The sequence below is a fragment of the Dipodomys spectabilis genome, unplaced genomic scaffold (assembly GCF_019054845.1).
Source record: "Dipodomys spectabilis isolate Male_0828 unplaced genomic scaffold, ASM1905484v1 ptg000360l, whole genome shotgun sequence".
Taxonomy (NCBI): Eukaryota; Metazoa; Chordata; class Mammalia; order Rodentia; family Heteromyidae; genus Dipodomys; species Dipodomys spectabilis.
Window position 1 is genome coordinate 2282017 of NW_024871037.1, and position 17581 is coordinate 2299597.

General features: G+C 45.4%; 1 protein-coding gene across 1 annotated transcript in view; it reads left to right on the forward strand.

Annotated features, from left to right (window-relative positions):
• Positions 1 to 17581, forward strand: part of Bsn (bassoon presynaptic cytomatrix protein) — a 61463-nt gene that overhangs the window by 15858 nt on the left and 28024 nt on the right. The gene's annotated exons all lie outside the window — the stretch shown is intronic.

The following is a 17581-nucleotide window of genomic DNA, read 5'->3' on the forward strand; positions in this document are numbered from 1 at the left end:
ACTGGGAGCAGGGATACTTGCAGTATGTGTAGTTATTTATAGTCAGCATCCTGCCTTCCTTCTTGGTGGCATTTGGTAATCTACCTTAGTATATAGTGCCTTATGTCCCTTTAGAGATTCAACTCTAAACTTGAAGTTCGAAGGAGGTTGGTACCCAGCTCTAAAGGACTCTTCTCTGTTAAGGGCTTTGGTGTTTAGAACTTGAATATTTTTTTCTAGTGAAGCTAGACTCTTCCTTGGATATAACCTTCTCTCCAGGAGATCTTGGGGCCATCTACCTATTTATTCATGAATTCAACAAACTTTTATTGAGCACCTACTATATGAAAAACACTTTTTTTTTTTTTTAAAAAACCAGTCCTGGGCTTTGAACTCTGGGCCTGGGCACTGTCCCTCAGTTCTTCAGCTCAAGGCGAGCGCTCTACCATTGGAACTACAGTGCCACTTCCAGTTTTTTCTGTGTATGTGGTACTGAGGAATGGAACCCAGAGCTTCATGCATGCTAGGTAAACACTCTAACACTAAGCCACATTCTCAGTCCCCCTCACTTTTGGATTTTTGAGGCTCAGTCCACCAGCCTCCCAAGAGCCTACCTTCCTTGTACTCATTTGTACGCGTTCTTATTAAGATGTGTATAAATCACATCATTTGTTTTATTTTTTTTGCTTATGTGGTACTGGGGAATCGAACCCAGGGCCTCAGGCATGCAAGGCCAGCGCTCTACCACTGAGCCACTTTCCCAGCCCCTAAATCACATCATTTGTGAACAGTTGTTTATGTGTCAGTACAGTTGAGATATACTAAACACAGTTCCAACTGTGTCTGATCTTTCACAATTACACCCACCTCCCTCCCGCCCTTCCACCCTATCCCCAATCTCTGGCAACCACAAAAAAGGTCTTCTAGTTTTAGAATTTTGTCATTTCAAAAATGTTAAGGGAAGGCAGTCAGCAACCTTTGGAGGCTGACCTTTTTTTTAAAATAAAATTTAAATTTTGGTTGGCATTGGGGTTGAAACACAGGGCCTGCCAGTGCCCCCCTGAGTCCTGGCTCTGTTACCTTTTCAAGGCCCTTATGGTATGTGTGAGGGAACCAGAAGCCTAGAATAAGTGTAATAAAATTGTGGCTTTAATCTAGGTGCTAGTGCCTCATGCCCAGCTAATTGAGAGACTGAGAACTGGAGGATCACAGTTCCAAGGCAGGCCTGGACAGAAAAGCTTGTGAGACTCCTTCTCAACGGATACAGTAAAGTATGCCCTCCATCCTTAGTTATGCAGGAATCATAGGAGTGTGATGCTAGGCCAGTCTGAGCAGAAGTCCATGAGATTCTGTCTCCCCAAAAGGAAGCTGTACTCATTGGCATACCTGTGTGTCTAGCAACAATAGGAAGTCTAAAGTTGGCACACACCTAGGTGGGAAGCAAGACCTTCTCCTAAAAATAACCAGTGAAAATTAGGGCTTGGAGGTATGGTTCAGCAGTAGAATGCTTGCCTAGCAAGTGTAAGGCCAAGTTCAAACCCTGGTACCACACACACACACACATACACACACACACACACACACACACACACACACACACACACACACACACAAAAGCGTGGGTTTCTTTGAAGTTGATTTTCTGAGCATAGCATCACTTCCAGTGCCACCTGGTGGCTCTTTGTCTTGCCAATGAGGTTGAGGGTAAAGCTAAGTCCTTTGAGGCCACTTTCTTACTGAAATTTTCTTCTCAGAGTGAAGGCTAATTCTGTATCTTGCCTGGGTTATATCGAGTCTCAGAATAATACCAGCAGAATCATTTTTCAGATTTTTTTAAATATATATATATATATATATCACTTAGCATCGTTTGCTTCTGAAGAATCTATTCTATTATTATTGTTATTATTATTATATATTTTTCAATATGAGGCAGGTATTAGACTTCTGAAAACGGTAGGATTCGTTTCAATGAGTCACAGCATTTGGCTAAAATAGAGAGGACTCCATCTGGTGCTTTTGCGTGGTCCCTCGTTCTGTTCTCTGTGACTGAGCTATAAGAGAAAGCAGAAGAACTTGATGTTCTATGAGCTCATGACTGGGCCTGCCTGTCAGGCACAAGGCTTGCCGGAGTAAAGATATGAGGAAGGGGGCCTTGTCTCCCGGGAGTCTCTCAGCTTGCCAGCCCTTTCCTTGGAGTGCCCTTGAATTTGCCCCTTGAGTATTATTAGGAGGAGCTTGCTTCCAGGTTGGACCAGTTTCTTCAGGTCCTCTTGGCCTGCTGTGCCCTCCTGCTCCTCTCTGCCTGCCTAGAGAAGCAAGACAACTCATTCTGACACCACTGGCTTCCTGAGGGCAGGTGGCAGTGCCCCAGTTCAGGAAAGATTATCATATGAGCATTAAAGCACTCAGGGGGAAAAGGTACAGATTTAGGGGAAGAGAATCACTACTGATCTTTATGTATGTCACTTCCTTGGTTTTCACATCTGGATCTACATTGTAGAGTGGTGTGAGGATTAATTACAGCCATAGATATCAAAGGTCTGCTAGGGCTGGGTGTCAGTGGCTCACACCTGTAATCCTAGCTACTCAGGAGGCTGAGATCTGAGGTCGTGGTTTGAGGCCGGCCTGGGCAGGTGAGTCTACAAGATAAGAGTCTCTCGTGTTTTTTTTTTTGTCTGATCTAGTTTTGAACCATGATCCTCACATTGCAGCCTCCTGAATAGTTAGGATGACAGGCATGAGCCACTGACACCTGGCATAAAAATGACTACATTTCTCACTCAGTCCTATGTCCTATTCTGTGCATTCTGCCTTCTCACCAGTGACAGATTGTCCTCCTGTGTGGAAGGAAAGGGGGTGCACTGTGTGTCGGGGAAACATCAGAAATGTTGACATCCTACATAGCTCCCTGCAGAGCCATGTCCGGAGCCTCCTGTTCTATCAGTAGATGGGCCTGACCTACTTGGCTATACCTGCCTGTCCACTTCTGGCTTGTTTTAGTGCTTAATTGGAGACTAAAGTCTCTCATGGTTGCTTCTGCCATGGCTGGCTTTGAACCATGATCCTCAGATCTCAGCCTCCTGAGTAGCTAGGATGACAGGCGTGAGCCACCAGCACCTGGTGATGTCTGCCTCTCATGGTGTACCTGGGGTCTGGGTTTACATAACTGTGGTAGGTTTGGATTCTTCCGCTGCTAGGACAAATATCTTGGAACTCTTTAGGGGCATAGGTCCTGCTCTGCTTCTTTCCTGTTCTATATTAGTCCTGGAGACTAAGGCAAGTATCCTTGCCCCTATGACTCACTCATCTCTGCCTGCTGCTGGTGTGCTGCCTGATTAATGTAGACACTTCTTCCTGTGGGGTCATTAGAACTGGGTATGTGTGAGCAGATGCCCACAGCTCTGCCGATAGTTACCTGGCTATATGGAGGGCATTGCCGAAGCAGTCTGCCTGAATTGCTACTCTAGACCATTCAGGCCTGATGGATGGTAACATGGTTATTGAGTTAGCAAGGAACTGGAGCCTTGTCTAAAGGGTCCTGGGTGTGAGGAGTATTGAGTGGATCTTGTTGAGTTAGGATGTCTACAGGTTTGTTCATGGATTTGGGGGAGTCCGTCTAAGGGAAGGGACAAAATAAAGACCTCTGAAGCCCATGAGAGGCATACCCCAATTTTGCACAGGGATTCAGTCTCTCCCTCTCATTTTTATTGAGGGCGGGGGGAGGGGGGTAATCACATAGCACAAAGTTAACTAATTTAGTGAACAGTTTCAGTGGTTTTAATATTATCACTATACCGAGTGTGTATATACTCTATTATATATATACACTATTATATGATGCCCTGTAGCTTCGATGTTCAGTGAAGCTGCACCCTTGTGCTGCTCTGGGTGCCATATTAAGCCCTATCAGCCTTGACCAACAGAGCCCTGCCCCAGGTTAGCCACCAGGATATTCTCTCTCTCTCTTTCTCTCTTTTATTCTCCCCTTCCCAGGTTTTTTTTTTTTTTATTATTATTAGATTTACCCTATCATCTGTTCTAGGTACTCTACTCTGTCTTCTGGAACCCTGATCTCTGGGTCCCCAGCACCTGCCCCAGATACTTTCTCTACCTTGAAAACAGGACAAAGTCTGAGATCACAATATTCTTCTCACTCCTTTAGTGGGGCTATGTGGGCCCCCCCACCAGCCTGATTCTCTGTGCCAGGGGGTCTTTGAATAAGCCTGGCTCCCAGAGCCTCTGGTCTCTCCTCTCTTGTCAAACATAGACCATCCAGTTCTACCAGCATTGCTGGCTGGACTTCTTATTACTTCCCACATCTCTGAGACTTTGGCATCAGAATCTCAGGCTTCCTGCCCACTCTACTTGCTGTTAAGCCAGCAGAGGAAGAGAGGAAGGCAAGAGCTAATGTTTTCCTCAGTGCCTACTGTGTACCTGGCACCACTCTTCTTCATGCTGGGGCTAGCCTCGGCCCCTCTGTTGGCTCAGCCTGGCCCTGGCACTCTAGGCATGGGGCCTCTTGCCCTTCCCTTGGGAAACAGGCCTCTTTGCCAGTCTTAGGCATTATTCAAGCATCTAGCCGCAGAGAGTGGGATCTCACAGACACACGCATGCCCATTTGTACATGAAGGCAATGCATTACCACTTCACCTTTGCAAGCACATATCAGCATACACATGCACATGTACATGCATGCACAGCATCTCCACATGCTTCCCCCACCTTCACCACTCAGGTCTTAATTGCTGCTCCCAGATGCACAAACTGAGAAGATCTTACTTGTGAGAATATCTGTCTAATGGAATTTAAGCCTAAGAAAGCAAGTTTAATGCTCTTAGCATGTGAAAATCAAAACGGGTATCCCTGAGACTTTGCTCCCCAGACTTTGAACCCTGGGAGGGGGGGAAGAATAGCAGGGGGTGGTGGAAAGAGAGATATGCTGGTGGCCAACCTGGGGCAGGGCCTCTGTTGGTCAAGGCAGATTTTTAAGCCACCTGAAAAAGGTTGATGGCTTCTTGGATAAGAGGTTTTGACCTTAAATCAAGACTAAGAGGGCTGGGAATGTGGCTTAGTGGTAGAATGCTTGGATAGCATTCATGAAGCCGTGGGTTCGATTCCTCAATACCACATACACAGAAAAAGCCAGAAGTGGCGCTGTGGCTCAAGTGGTAGAGTGCTAGCCTTGAGCCAAAGAAGCTGAGGTGCCAGGTGCCAGTGGCTCATGCCTGTAATCCTAGCTACTCAGGGGGCTGAGATCTGAGGATCGCAGTTCAAAGCCAGCCTGGGCAGGAAAGTCCATGAGACTCTTCTCTCTAATAAACCACCAGCGAACAGGAAGTGGCACTGTGGCTCAAGTGGTAGCACGCTCGCCTTGAGCTGAAGAGCTCAGGGACAGAGCCCAGGCCCAGAGTTCAAGCCCCAGGACTGGCAAAAAAAAAAAAAAAGACTAGGAAGCCTTAATCACCCAGTATCAGGATGAGTACTTGTGTGTGGAGGGTTAATGAGAACCCATCTCTAATGCAGTAAGAAGGAGTGGGAGAGTAAAGTGGGGGAGATGGAGGAATCTTTTGCAGGAAGTTTAGAAGCAGATTAATCTTGATATCTCTAGGCCAGTTGATAAAGCAGTATAACAGTAAGAATAACAGAATGGACTAGGTGTCAGTCATTAGGGGAGCGGTCAGCCTAAGGTGAACTTAAGCAAACTCCACCTACTTTTCCACCATAAATACCCATGATGTTAAAATACTCCCTACACCATGTTATCAGATGTGACCACATGCATGGCTGGGCTGTATACTATTATCCTGTCCTTACTATGCTTTACTAATAAACTTTCTTGGCCTGTACTTCAATGTGTCCAAGCCCCAGTCCTGGGCCTTGAACTCAGGGCCTGGGCACTGTCCCTGAGCTTTTTTTTTGCTCAATGCTAGCACTCTACCACTTGAGCCACAGTGCTACTTCTGGCTTTTTCTGTGTATATAGTACTGAGGAATGGAACCCAGGGCTTCATGCATGCTAGGCAAGCACTCTACTACTGAGCCACATTCCTAGCTCCTTGTCACCTTTCTTGATTTTTTTTTTTTTTTGTCAGTCGTGGGCCTTTAACTCTGGGCCTGGGCGCTGTCCCTCAGCTCTTTAGCTCAAGGCAAGCGCTCTGCCACTTGAGCCACAGCGCCACTTCCGGTTTTCCAGTGGTTAATTGGAGATAAGAGTTTCATGGATTTTCCTGCCGGGGCTGGCTTTGAACCTTGATCCTCGATCTCAGCCTCCTGAAGCTAGGATTACAGGCATGAACCACCGGCACCCAGCTTGTCTTCTTTCTTGTTGGGTGTAAAATAAGCTCTTAGCTACCTGTGTGGGCTGACGATGCATTCTAGAAGGCTCTGTAGGCAGGCTGTGTACTAAGTCTCTTCTACATTAGGTTTGAAAACTGGGCAGTGACTTAATGAAGTTTCTGGGCTCGAGTCCTAGTTTTTGCCCTCTGAGGGAAGGGGCTGAAGAGCTAGGGCCTGCTTTGTCCATAATCACAAAGGCTTGCAGCCAGGCCCTGATGGATCACACTTGTAATCTTAGGTACTCAGGAGGCTGAGATCTGAGGATTGCAGTTTGAGGCCAGGCAGAAAAGTCTCCATGAGACTCTTCTTCAATTAACCACTCAAAAAGCAGAAGTGGCACTGTGGCTCAAGTGGTAGAGCATTAGCCTTGAACACAAAGAGGCTCAGGGACAGCACCCAGGCCCTGAGTTCAAACCCCATGACCATCAAAAATAAAGGCTTGAAGTTTTCTCTTGTCTTATCTTGAGTTCCTCCTTGCAGCAGCGCCTGGAAGATAGCTGACATACACATAGCACTGTCCTTTTGGTAAAAGGCTGGAGTCCTAGGCTTTGCAGTCACTGGAACCTGAGAAAAGCGGGATCCGCTTTATACAATGACTTCTAACTCCTGATGAGAACTTCTTAGCTTTAAGAGCTTTCCTTCTGAATCAGGAAAGTGAGAAGCTACACAACCCACAGTTGTTCTCATGTTGTATCCCAACATATTTGCTTGTAGCAGGAACCTCAGTGATTTGGGCTGAATCCGATTTTCTGGCCACTCTTAGGAGCCATGGTACTAGTCCCAGAAGGTAAGACTAGGAAATGTGAACAGAAGGCTGGGCTCTGGGGCCAAGGCTCCTGACAAAAAGCTATAGAGCTGTGGCTAAGAATGTACCTGGTTGACCAGATGTCCTCTCAGGAAGCTGACCCTGTTAGGGAAGTTTTAAGAGATACTTTACTGCCTTGGAGTCACATTTGAAGGCTGGCTTAATCTCTACAGGCTGGAAAGACTCAAAATTCCAAGACTCAAATGAAATACAGATCTTGGTGCAGTAAGGTACTGTGATATGCCCAGGTAAACATCAGCATCTTGGATTGTCTTTTTTTTTTTTTTTTTGGGTTCGGTCGTGGGGCCTGAACTCTGGGCCTGGGCGCTGTCCCTCAGCTCTTCAGCTCAAGGCTAGCGCTCTACCACTTGAGCCACAGCGCCACTTCCGGCTTTTTTCTTTTTGCTTATGTGGTACTGAGGAATCGAACCCAGGGCCTCAGGCATGCAAGGCAAGCGCTCTACCATTGAGCCACCTTCCCAGCCCCTTGGATTCTGTCTTTATGGTGTCCTAAAAAAAGGATCCTTGGGGGCTAGGCATGTAGCTTAGTGGTAGAGTGCTTGCCTAGTCTGCATGAAGTCCTGGGTTCGATTCCTTAGTACCACATCAACAGAAAAAGCCAGAAGTGGCACTGTGGCTCAAGTGGTAGAGTGCTAGCCTTGAACAAAAGAAGCTTAAGGACAATGCCCAGGCCCTGAGTTCAAGCCCCAGGACTGGCAAAAAAAATAAAAAATAAAACAAAAAAAATCAAGATAGCTCTGGCCTGAAATATCAGAAGAAATGAGGGACCCAGTTTTAGAAATTAAGGACTTTTGTTTTTCCAGACCTGGGGCTTGAACTCAGGGCCTGGGCACTGTCCCTAAGCTTCTTTTGCTCAAGGCTAGCACTCTACCACTTGAGCCACAGCACTACTTCTGGCTTTTTTGTTTTAGGTGGTACTGAGGAACCGAACCTAGGGCTTCATGCATGCTAGGCAAGCACTCTACCACCAAGCCACATTGCCAGGTATCAGGGCCATCTTGAAAGGCTAGGAGGTTAGATAGAACTTTTCACAGAGGTGTTAACTTGGCTCTCAGCTTTGGGTAGTGACTAGCCTAGACACCTGCTTGTCTTCTCTTCTTCCTCTGGCCCTTTTGGCTCTCAGCAGGAATCCTTACCTGCCTTGTCTCCTTTAGGAAACAGTAACAGCTGATGAGCTGTTATTCAAGTTTGATGAATACGTGGGGGGAAAAAAAGATATTAGGACAATGACTTCAAAGCTACCACATTTTCTCCTCTACTGATCTAGCAAAAGAAACTAGCTCTTTGGGTGCATGGTAGAAAAAAAGTCAATTTTTGGATCACTTCCCCTAGGGATTTGTGAGTAATTGGTTGAACTAGAACTTTGTCAAAGATGAATGGTATGAATATGGCTGTCTGATTCACCTAAAAGAAGCTGGGTCATTTCCTACAAGTCTAGTCTAATTACAAATGATGTTTTATCAGTTAATTAAAACAAGCCAGGAGGCTCAGCAAAGGGGTGGGTTAAGAAAAAAAGGTAATGTATGTCAGCTACACAAAACCATTAAAAAAGAAAAATAAATATATGTATTAAACTAAATACATGTAGGTTTAAAAAAAAAAAAAAAAAAAAAAAAAAAAAAGAAAAAAAGGTAAATGTGTATGAATATGGGTGCTGTAGTTTGTTTGCATGTATGAAACTAGAATAAGTAAACCTGTGGAAATTGTTTTAAGAAGGAAGAGTGGAATGGGAGAGAGCAGCAGAGATAGGGAGGTTGATTGAAGTACATTGCTTACTAATAAACGATTAATGTATGTTAAAAAATAATAAAACCATTAGCTGGCAGCAGTGGCTCAATATCTGTCATCCTAGCCATTCAGGACGCTGGGATCTGAGGATCATGGTTCAAGGCCAGCCTGGGCAGGAAAGTCCATGAGATTCTTATCTCCAATGAACCACCAACTAATCACTCCAATTAATCAAGAGCTGAGGGACAGTGCCCAGGCCCAGAGTTCAAGCCCCAGGACTAGCCCACCGCCTAAAAAAGAAATAAATTTTTTGCTAGCTCCCAGACCTTAGATAGGGCTTGTTGGGGGTTGGGGTGGGGAATAAGAGTAACAATCAAGGGATAAGTCTGGTGTAATAAGGGCACACACTGGTAGAGGACAAAATCACCCGTGGTGAGAAGTTTGTTACTGTATGAGCTTCAGGAATTCTGAATATTTCTTGAATTTTTTTTAAAAAAAAGTAGTTTATGGGTGTATATCTCTTTTCCCACAGAGTTAAGAGCTAAGGTTTATACTCAGATTTATAAAGAGGCTCATATTTTAGAATACCCAGAACTTGCATAGATGGAGAACCAGAGAAAAATGGCATTGTTTTGGGGTTATGAAGTATTTCCTGGTGAACTATGGCTAAGGAAAAGCACCTCTTTTGCTCATTAAGCTCTTGACGGAATGAACCAAAAATTTGGAACAAGAAACGGAAAGCTACCTTTGAGAAAACTTAAACTTGGGCTGGGAAGGTAGCTCAGTGGTAGAGTGCTTGCCTTGCATGCATGAGGCCCTGGGTTCGATTCCTCAGCACCGCATACGCAGAAAAAGCCAGAAGTGGCTCTGTAGCTCAAGTGGTAGAGCACTAGCCTTCAGCTGAAGAGCTGAGGGACAGCGCCCAGGCCCAGAGTTCAGGCCCCAGGATCGACCAAAAAAAAACAACAAAAACCTTAAACTCTCATGATCTAAAATATAATTAATTAAAAATGGTTTCTAGGGGTTCAAGAAAACCAATGTAGGATGAGGGACGATCCTTGGAAGAGGAACTTACCTCTGTAGAATTAGGACAAAATGCTCAGAATTCACAGATCAAAACCAAAACCCCCCTTCTTGGACTGGTTAGCAAAGTCATCCTAAAAGGAGAAGCTAGAGTTGCTAAATAAATTGAACAAAAATAGAGCAAGTGGTGGGAAAACTATGAGTTGCCAGCAGCCAGAACCATAGAAAGGCAAAGGAAATTCAAAACCCATAATCCATAGAGAAGAGAAGAAAACAAATAAGACACAGAAAGATTCAAAGATATGATCAAAGAAAAAATTTGCTTGCTAAATTAAAAGAACACATAAACTTTCTGTCTGAAAGGGCACACTTCAGGAAAAATAGATATAGACTATTCACCCCCAAAGCATGGCTAAGTTACTGAACTTTAAGAAGAAAGAATTAAGCCAGACACTGGTTTAATCACAAGCTACTCAGGAGGCTGCGATCTGAGGATCACAGTTCAAAGCCAGCCCCAGCAGGAAAGTCCATGAAACTCTTATCTCCACTAAACCACTCAGAAAACCAGAAGTGGCACCATGGCTCAAGCTGTAGAGTGCTCGCTTTGAGCTGAAGAGCTGAGGGATAGTGTCCAGGCCCAGAGTTCAAAACCCACAACCAACAACAACAACAAAAAAATTTACTGCAACCAAAGGAAAAAGTTAATATATCCATAGAAGAGGCTGACCCAGAATAATCAGTGATAGAAAACAGAGTGTCTGGGCTGAGAAGGTGGCTCAGTGGTAGAGTGCTTGCCTTGCATGCATGAGGCCCTGGGTTCCATTCCTCAGCACCACATAAGCAAAGAAAGCCAGAAGTGGTGCTGTGGCTCAAGTGGTAGAGAGCTAGCCTTGAGCTGAAGAGTGGCTATGTCTGCAAAATTCTCAGGGAACAAAATGTGTGAATGTTGAATTTTATATCCATTCAAGCTGTTGTTCAAATTTAAAGATCACAAAGACATTCAAGAGCTCAGATAAATACAGCTCCTGTGGGTTGTTTTTTAAATGAACAAATGGATCACTAAAATGTTCTAGAGATACATTTCATAAGAAATGAATGAAAACTGGAATTTTTTTTGTCTGTGGTGGATCTTGAACTCTGGGCCTGGGCGCTGTCCCTCAGCTCTTCAGCTCAAGGCTAGCACTCTACCACTTGAACCACAGCACCACTTCTGGCTTTTTCTGCTTATATGGTGCTGAGAAATCGAACCCAGGGCCTCATGCATGCAAGGCAAACACTCTACCACGGAGCCACCTTCCCAGATATTTACTCTTGAGAAAAGAGCTTTAGGACCCAGGAGCCAGACCTTGGCCATTGCATACTTTCTGCTTCTCTGCTTGAATGTGTAGAGACCACTGAGAACCGCCACAAAGGAGAAGGTCCTCCCGCAGCATCTGTCCAGCTGTAATTGCCCATTACGGAAAGGTCATCCATGAATGTATCAAAACCTTGTTTGAAGTGGTGGGACCTCTTCCAGCTGCTCTGACTTCGAGAACCCGTCTCCTGAAGTTCACTCTCCTCCTGCTGAACAAAGACAGCTTATTAATGTGAATCATTTCTCTTTCAACTGTTCATATTCTAGAATAGTGCCATGTGGAGCACAGCATGGTTTCCCTCTGGAACCTATTCCACGCTTCCCTGCTTGCTTTTCCTTCCCAGTCTGCTTTAACCCTATCATACCCTCCCTGAGGGGAGCAGCTAGCTACTAGAATGGCTCCATCTTGCTTCCTACTATGCATCAGGTATCTGAGTCCCTTTTGGGTGACTAATGGGACCTAGTTCCTGGAGCATCTCCTGGATCATCTTGTTAGGGTTTTGCTGGCATTTTCTGACAGAGAGGAGCCCATCTCCTGAACAAAACAGTCTGGATTATTTCTCTCAGTAGTGATCATGGGTGTATCAGGATTGGTGAGAGGGAGGAGTTGATTGATGGCTCTCATTTTCCCCAGATATCTTCCTGTGTTAGGCTACAATTGTTTCTGGGGGCTGGGAATGTGGCTTAGTGGTAGAGTGCTTTGCCTAGCGTGTATGAAGCCCTGGGTTCGATTCCTCGGAACTACCTAAACAGAAAAAAAACAAAAGTGGCGCTGTGGCTCAAGTGGTAGAGTGCTAGCCTTGAGCAAAAGAAGCTCAGGGACAGTAGGCCCTGAGTTCAAGCCCCAGGACTGACAGAAAATACTATTTCTGAAGCTGGATGCTGGTGATTTATGTCTGTAACCTTAGCCACACAAGGAGGCTGAGATCTGAGGATCGCAGGTGGAAGGCAGCCTGGGTAGGAAAGTTTATGAGGCTCTTATCTTTAATCAACCACCGCAAAAACCAGAAGGGGAGCTGTGGTTCAAGTGATAAAGTGCTAGGCTTGAGCAAAAAAAAAAAAAAGCTCAAGGACAGCACCTAGGCCCTGAGTTCAAACCCCAGGACTGCTCTCTCTCTCTCTCTCTCTGTCTGTCTGTCTGTCTCTCATTGTTTTTGACCAGTTAATAGCTCTAATGCCGAAAGGAAAACTGGTAGAAAGTGGGCAATTTCTATGTCTTCCATCTTTTGGGAGCTCTTCTATTTCTAGCTAAGGACATTTTAGTTTCTCCTGTGAGTTTTTGTTTTTTTTTGGTCAGTCGTGGGGCCTGAACGCTGGGCCTGGGCGCTGTCCCTCAGCTCTCCAGCTCAAGGCTAGCACTCTACCACTTGAGCCACAGCATCATTTCAGGCTTATTTTTCTGCTTATGTGGTGCTGAGGAATCGAACCCAGGACCTCACACATGCCAGGCAAGCGCTCTACCACTGAGCCACCTTCCCAGCCCTCCTGTGAGCCACTCTTCCATGTCTGCCCCCTCCCTTCTTCTCTGCTGGCCTCTCCTTCCATGTCTTTCCTTCTTTATTACTGGATCCTTTTCCCCACCTTGCACATCATCCTTATGTCTCTCCTCAGGGAAACAGGACACCCTGAGGCTGCTGGGAAAAGTGTTGGCTTCAAAGGGGCTTCAGTGGTGACGAGGCACGTCCTTAATGCACAAGATTGGGATGGGACTGGGTTCTGGTGTGTGTGGACACCTCCCTCTCATTTTCTTTCCTCCTTCCTTTCTCCTACCCCAGTAGCCATCTTTCGGTGGAGACTTTGATGAGTGCCTTTGAAGCAAGGCCTCCTAGAAGGCTTACCTCAGGCTGTTCCTGATATCTGTGTATACACAGTCACCAACCCTAAACTCTACCATTGAGGGTCCAGAGATGGACTGGAGCTGGGAGTGTGGCTTGGTGGTAGACAGCTTGGCTTAGCATGCATGAAGCCCTGGGTTCAATTCCTCAGTACAGAAAAAGCCAGACGTGGTAGGGTGGCTCAAGTGGTAGAGTGCTAGCCTTGAGCAAAAGAAGCTCAGGGACAGTGCCTAGGCCCTGAGTTCAAGCCCTAGGACTGGCTGAGAGAGAGAGAGAGAGAGAGAGAGAGAGAGAGAGAGAGAGAGAGAGAGAGAGAGAGACTAGATACCAGCCTATTTCTCCTGTGAGTTCTTGGCTTCAGATGTGTAGATTTATCATAGTTCATAGTATTGTTGGGTGTTTTCCATTCCGAGAGCTTCTCTGACCCTATCAATTCCTTTCTTTTTGGCCTCCTTTCTCTGGCTGCTCTGTTTCTGGAATCTTCTTTTGTTCCCACGACTGTTAATACTCTTTAGAGGCTTTCCTGGACCACTGCTCTGGGGGAAATCTTTCTTCCCAAGAATTTCCTGTGAACTAAATCCTTGACTCTCAGATAAAAATATCTATGCATTATATAAACGCTATAAGTTGAGCTCAATTGTGTGCAGTATTTATTTTTATCTATTTATTTGTTTTGTTTTTTTTTTTTTGTCTTTTCTTTTTTGGCACTGGGTAGCGGAACTTGCTAGGCAAGTGCTTTGCCACTGAGCTACATCCCAGCCCTACAATATATCAATTGAAATGCAAGCTGTACTCCCTTTCACGATGTTCTACCCACCCGTACCCACCCATTTCAGTCCAACCAGCTCAAAGTGATCATTTTGTTGTTATACTTCTCATCCCTGGACTGGCTTTATTCCCCCCCTGGATTCTCCATTTCCGTTAAAAAAAAGTCAAGAATATCCCAGCTGTATTTTCTCTCCCTCTTATTTCATGGACATGAGTCTCAGCTGTTGCTTTATCCTCAATCTCTATGATCTTTTTTCGCCTTGTCACAGAGCAGAAACACTCTTATTGGAAAACCATAGAGACTCTGTTGCCTTTGCCCTTCAAATTTCCAAAGACTTCAGGTAGTTCAACACATACTATTGTTGGGAGCTGTGCTAAGGGGCTGAGAAATGAAGACTTATATCTACCACCGAGCATGCTTTGACCTGCCTAACTTGCCCTTTTACCTCTGGAAGAACAGCCATCTTGTTTCGTTATTGATCTATTTTTGCCTGCCCTGGTGCTTAAATTCAGGGCCTGAGTAGTGCTGTCCCTGAGCCTTTTTGTGCTTGAGGCTAGTGCTCTACCATGTGAGCCACAGCACACCACTTCTAGCTTTTCCTGAGTAGTTTTTTTTTTTATAGAGAAGTCTCACGGACTTTTCTACCTGGACTGGCTTTGAGCCACGAGCCCCAGATCTGGGCTAGCCTTGAACCGTGAACCTCAGCCTCCTGAGTTAGCTAGGATGACAGGCATGAGCCACCGGCATCCAGCTAAGAACAGCCGTGTTTTCAGACCTTGTATATCTCAGCCTCTGCTGACACTTGTGGCATTGTGCCTTCCAGTGATTAGTTTGTACATCTGTTGCTCCTCTAGCCTGCAGGTTCCCAGAGGATTGGATCCCTGTCTGATTTACTTTTTAAAAATTTATTTTAGTTAAATATTCACTACGTGTTTATAAAGACTATAAGGCTTATCAAATATGTATATGATGTAATGAATAACAATATAATGAATACTTGGAAACCTGACTTGCCTTGTAAGAGATATGGTCCTCAGACCATTAATACTATCATAGACCCTGGAACGAATCCAGGGATCAGTAAATGTTAATGACCTAAAGCCTGACATAACTAATTAATTAATTAATACTTATTATTGGAGTCATGTTTTTTAAAGCTTCTTAGTTGCTAAACAAACTCAGGTGAAGTGGACATAACTGGGGTATGTAACTCCCATAACTTGGCTCTTCTTCATGAGTCCATTATATGGACATTTGTATGGGTTTTTTGTTTGTTTGATTGTTTTTTTGGTGCAAGTCCTAGAGCTTGAACTCAGGATCTGAGCACTGTCCTTGAACTTCTTTTTGTTCAAGGCTAGCACTCTACCACTTGGGCCACAGCTCTACTTTTTTTTTCTGGCTCTTTGGTCATTAATTGGAGATACCTTTCCTGCCTGGGCTGGCTTTGAACTGTGTTCTTCATATCTCAGCCTTCTAAATAACTAGGATTACAGACAGGAGCCGCCAGTGCCTGGCTGTTCAAGGGCTGCTTTTTAAATTCTAGCCACAAATTAAATGAAAACACAACAAATGTAACCACTTGGGAACTATTCATTTAGGATACTTAGAAATTGCTTTGTTGAAAGATATTAAGGGAGCCCAGGTTGTAAGTGTGTGTGGACATAATCCTGGGCCTTACAGCTCATTCTAAAGGTGATACGTAGGGGTTCGACTCAAACATTTGATGTCTCACTGAAGAAAGAGGCAGGTCTGTGATTGAATGGCTAGGTGCATGCTATCCATAATTGCTTCAAGGAGTGTTAGCTGTTTAATAGTGTTTCTCTTTTCCAGAAAAGTCTTTATTAAGTCATGAGTGCGTTTCTCCCCCACTACTCAATTCCTTAGAAGGGGAGATTGATAACAGAATATCTTCGAAGGGTCGTTTTTCCATGGACGACTTCTTCTTTTCCTCCTCCTCCTCCTCTTCCTCCTCCTCCTCCTCCTCCTCTTCTGTTATGGGGCTTGAACTCTGGGCCTGGGCACTGTCCCTCAGCTCTTCAGCTCAAGGCGAGCGCTCTACCACTTGAGCCACAGCATCACTTCTGGTTTTCTGGTGGTTTATTGGAGATAGAAGTTTTATGGATTCTTCTGCCCAGACTGGCTATGAACCACGATCCTCATATCTCAGCCTCCTGAGTAGCTGGGATTACAGGCGTGAGCCACCAGTGGCTGACTTTCCGTGGATTTCTTACCTCCCTTCTGAAAGCCAAATGCCCTGCTTGCTGGTTCCTGAATCTTTCTGGCAAGCAATGGCCTTCAGCTGGCAGCATCCTTATCTACAAAGATTGGGGTTCTAGGGCAGTAGGGATGAGGGCAGGCTTTTCCACCGATAGGTATAGCTGGGCCTCTGAAGTAGTTCTTAGCAAGCCTGCCTTGTCTCCTAGTAGCTAGGAGCTAGGAGACCAAAGAAAGTATAGAAGTTCCGGGAAGCCATATTAAGCATTGACTTTCACTTTTTGTGCTTAGCCTCTTTCAAACGGAAAGGAGGAAAACTGACATAAAAGAACTTGAAATTGGGTCAACGGAGGAGGAATACAAGGGACTGGATTTTAAGCATGAGTGTTTACTTCCAGGCTCCTCTGTCACTAGGCCAGGTTAGGATGGATGGTGAGGCATCAGGCATCTTGGACCTAACTTAAGGGCTGGATCTCAGATCACACACAGCTTTGCATGAAAAATACCAGACTTCATAAAGACCTCATCCTTGGGGCTGGGAAGGGGCTCAGTGGTAGAGTGCTTGCCTAGTGTGCATGAAGCCCTGGGTTCAATTCCTCAGAAAAAGCCAGAAGTGGCACTGTGGCTCCAGTGGTAGAATGCTAGCCTTGAGCAAAAGAAGCTTAGGGACAGTGCCCAGGCTCTGAGTTCAACCCCTACGACTGGCACCAAAAATAACAACAACAAAAAGACTTGGTTCTAGCTTGATAAACTTGGTTGGGCATTAAGCTAGCTGGAGGGTTCCAGAAGGAAAGTTTGCTTGTGAACACATAGTCCCAGGTATTGACATGACCTTGGGACCTTGGAGCTTTTTAAAAATACAGACTTCAAGCCTGGTGCTGGTGACTCACTCCTGTAATCCTAGCTACTCAGGAGGCTAAGACCTGAGGATCATGGTTTAAAGTCAGTCTGGGAAGGAAAGTCCACGAGACTCTTACCTCCAGTTAACCACCAAAAAGCCCTAAGTGGAGCTGTGGTTCAAGTGGTAGAGTGCTAACCTTGAGCAAAAAAGCTCAAGGACAGGCTAGTCTCCGGTGGCTCATGCCTGTAATCCTAGCTATGCAGGAAGCTGAGATCTGAAGATCATGGTTCACAGGCAGCAGGCAGGAAAGTCCATGAGACTCTTATCTCCAATAAACCACCAGAAAACCAGAAGTGGTGCTGTGGCTCAAGTGGTAGAACACTAGCCTTCAGCTGAAGAGCTGAGGGACAGAACTCAGGCCTAGAGTTCAAACCCCATGACCGACAAAAAAGAAAAAGAAAACTCAGGGACAGTGCCTAGGCCCTGAGTTCAGGTCCCAGGTCAAGTACACACACACACACACACACACACACACACACACACACACACACACACACACAAATACAGATTCCCCTCCCCCCACCACTAGACCTACTGAGTCAGACAGAATCCACCATTGGGTCTGGTGCTGGGGTTCAAGTGGGAGATACTTATCAGGACTTGGCACAAAGTGC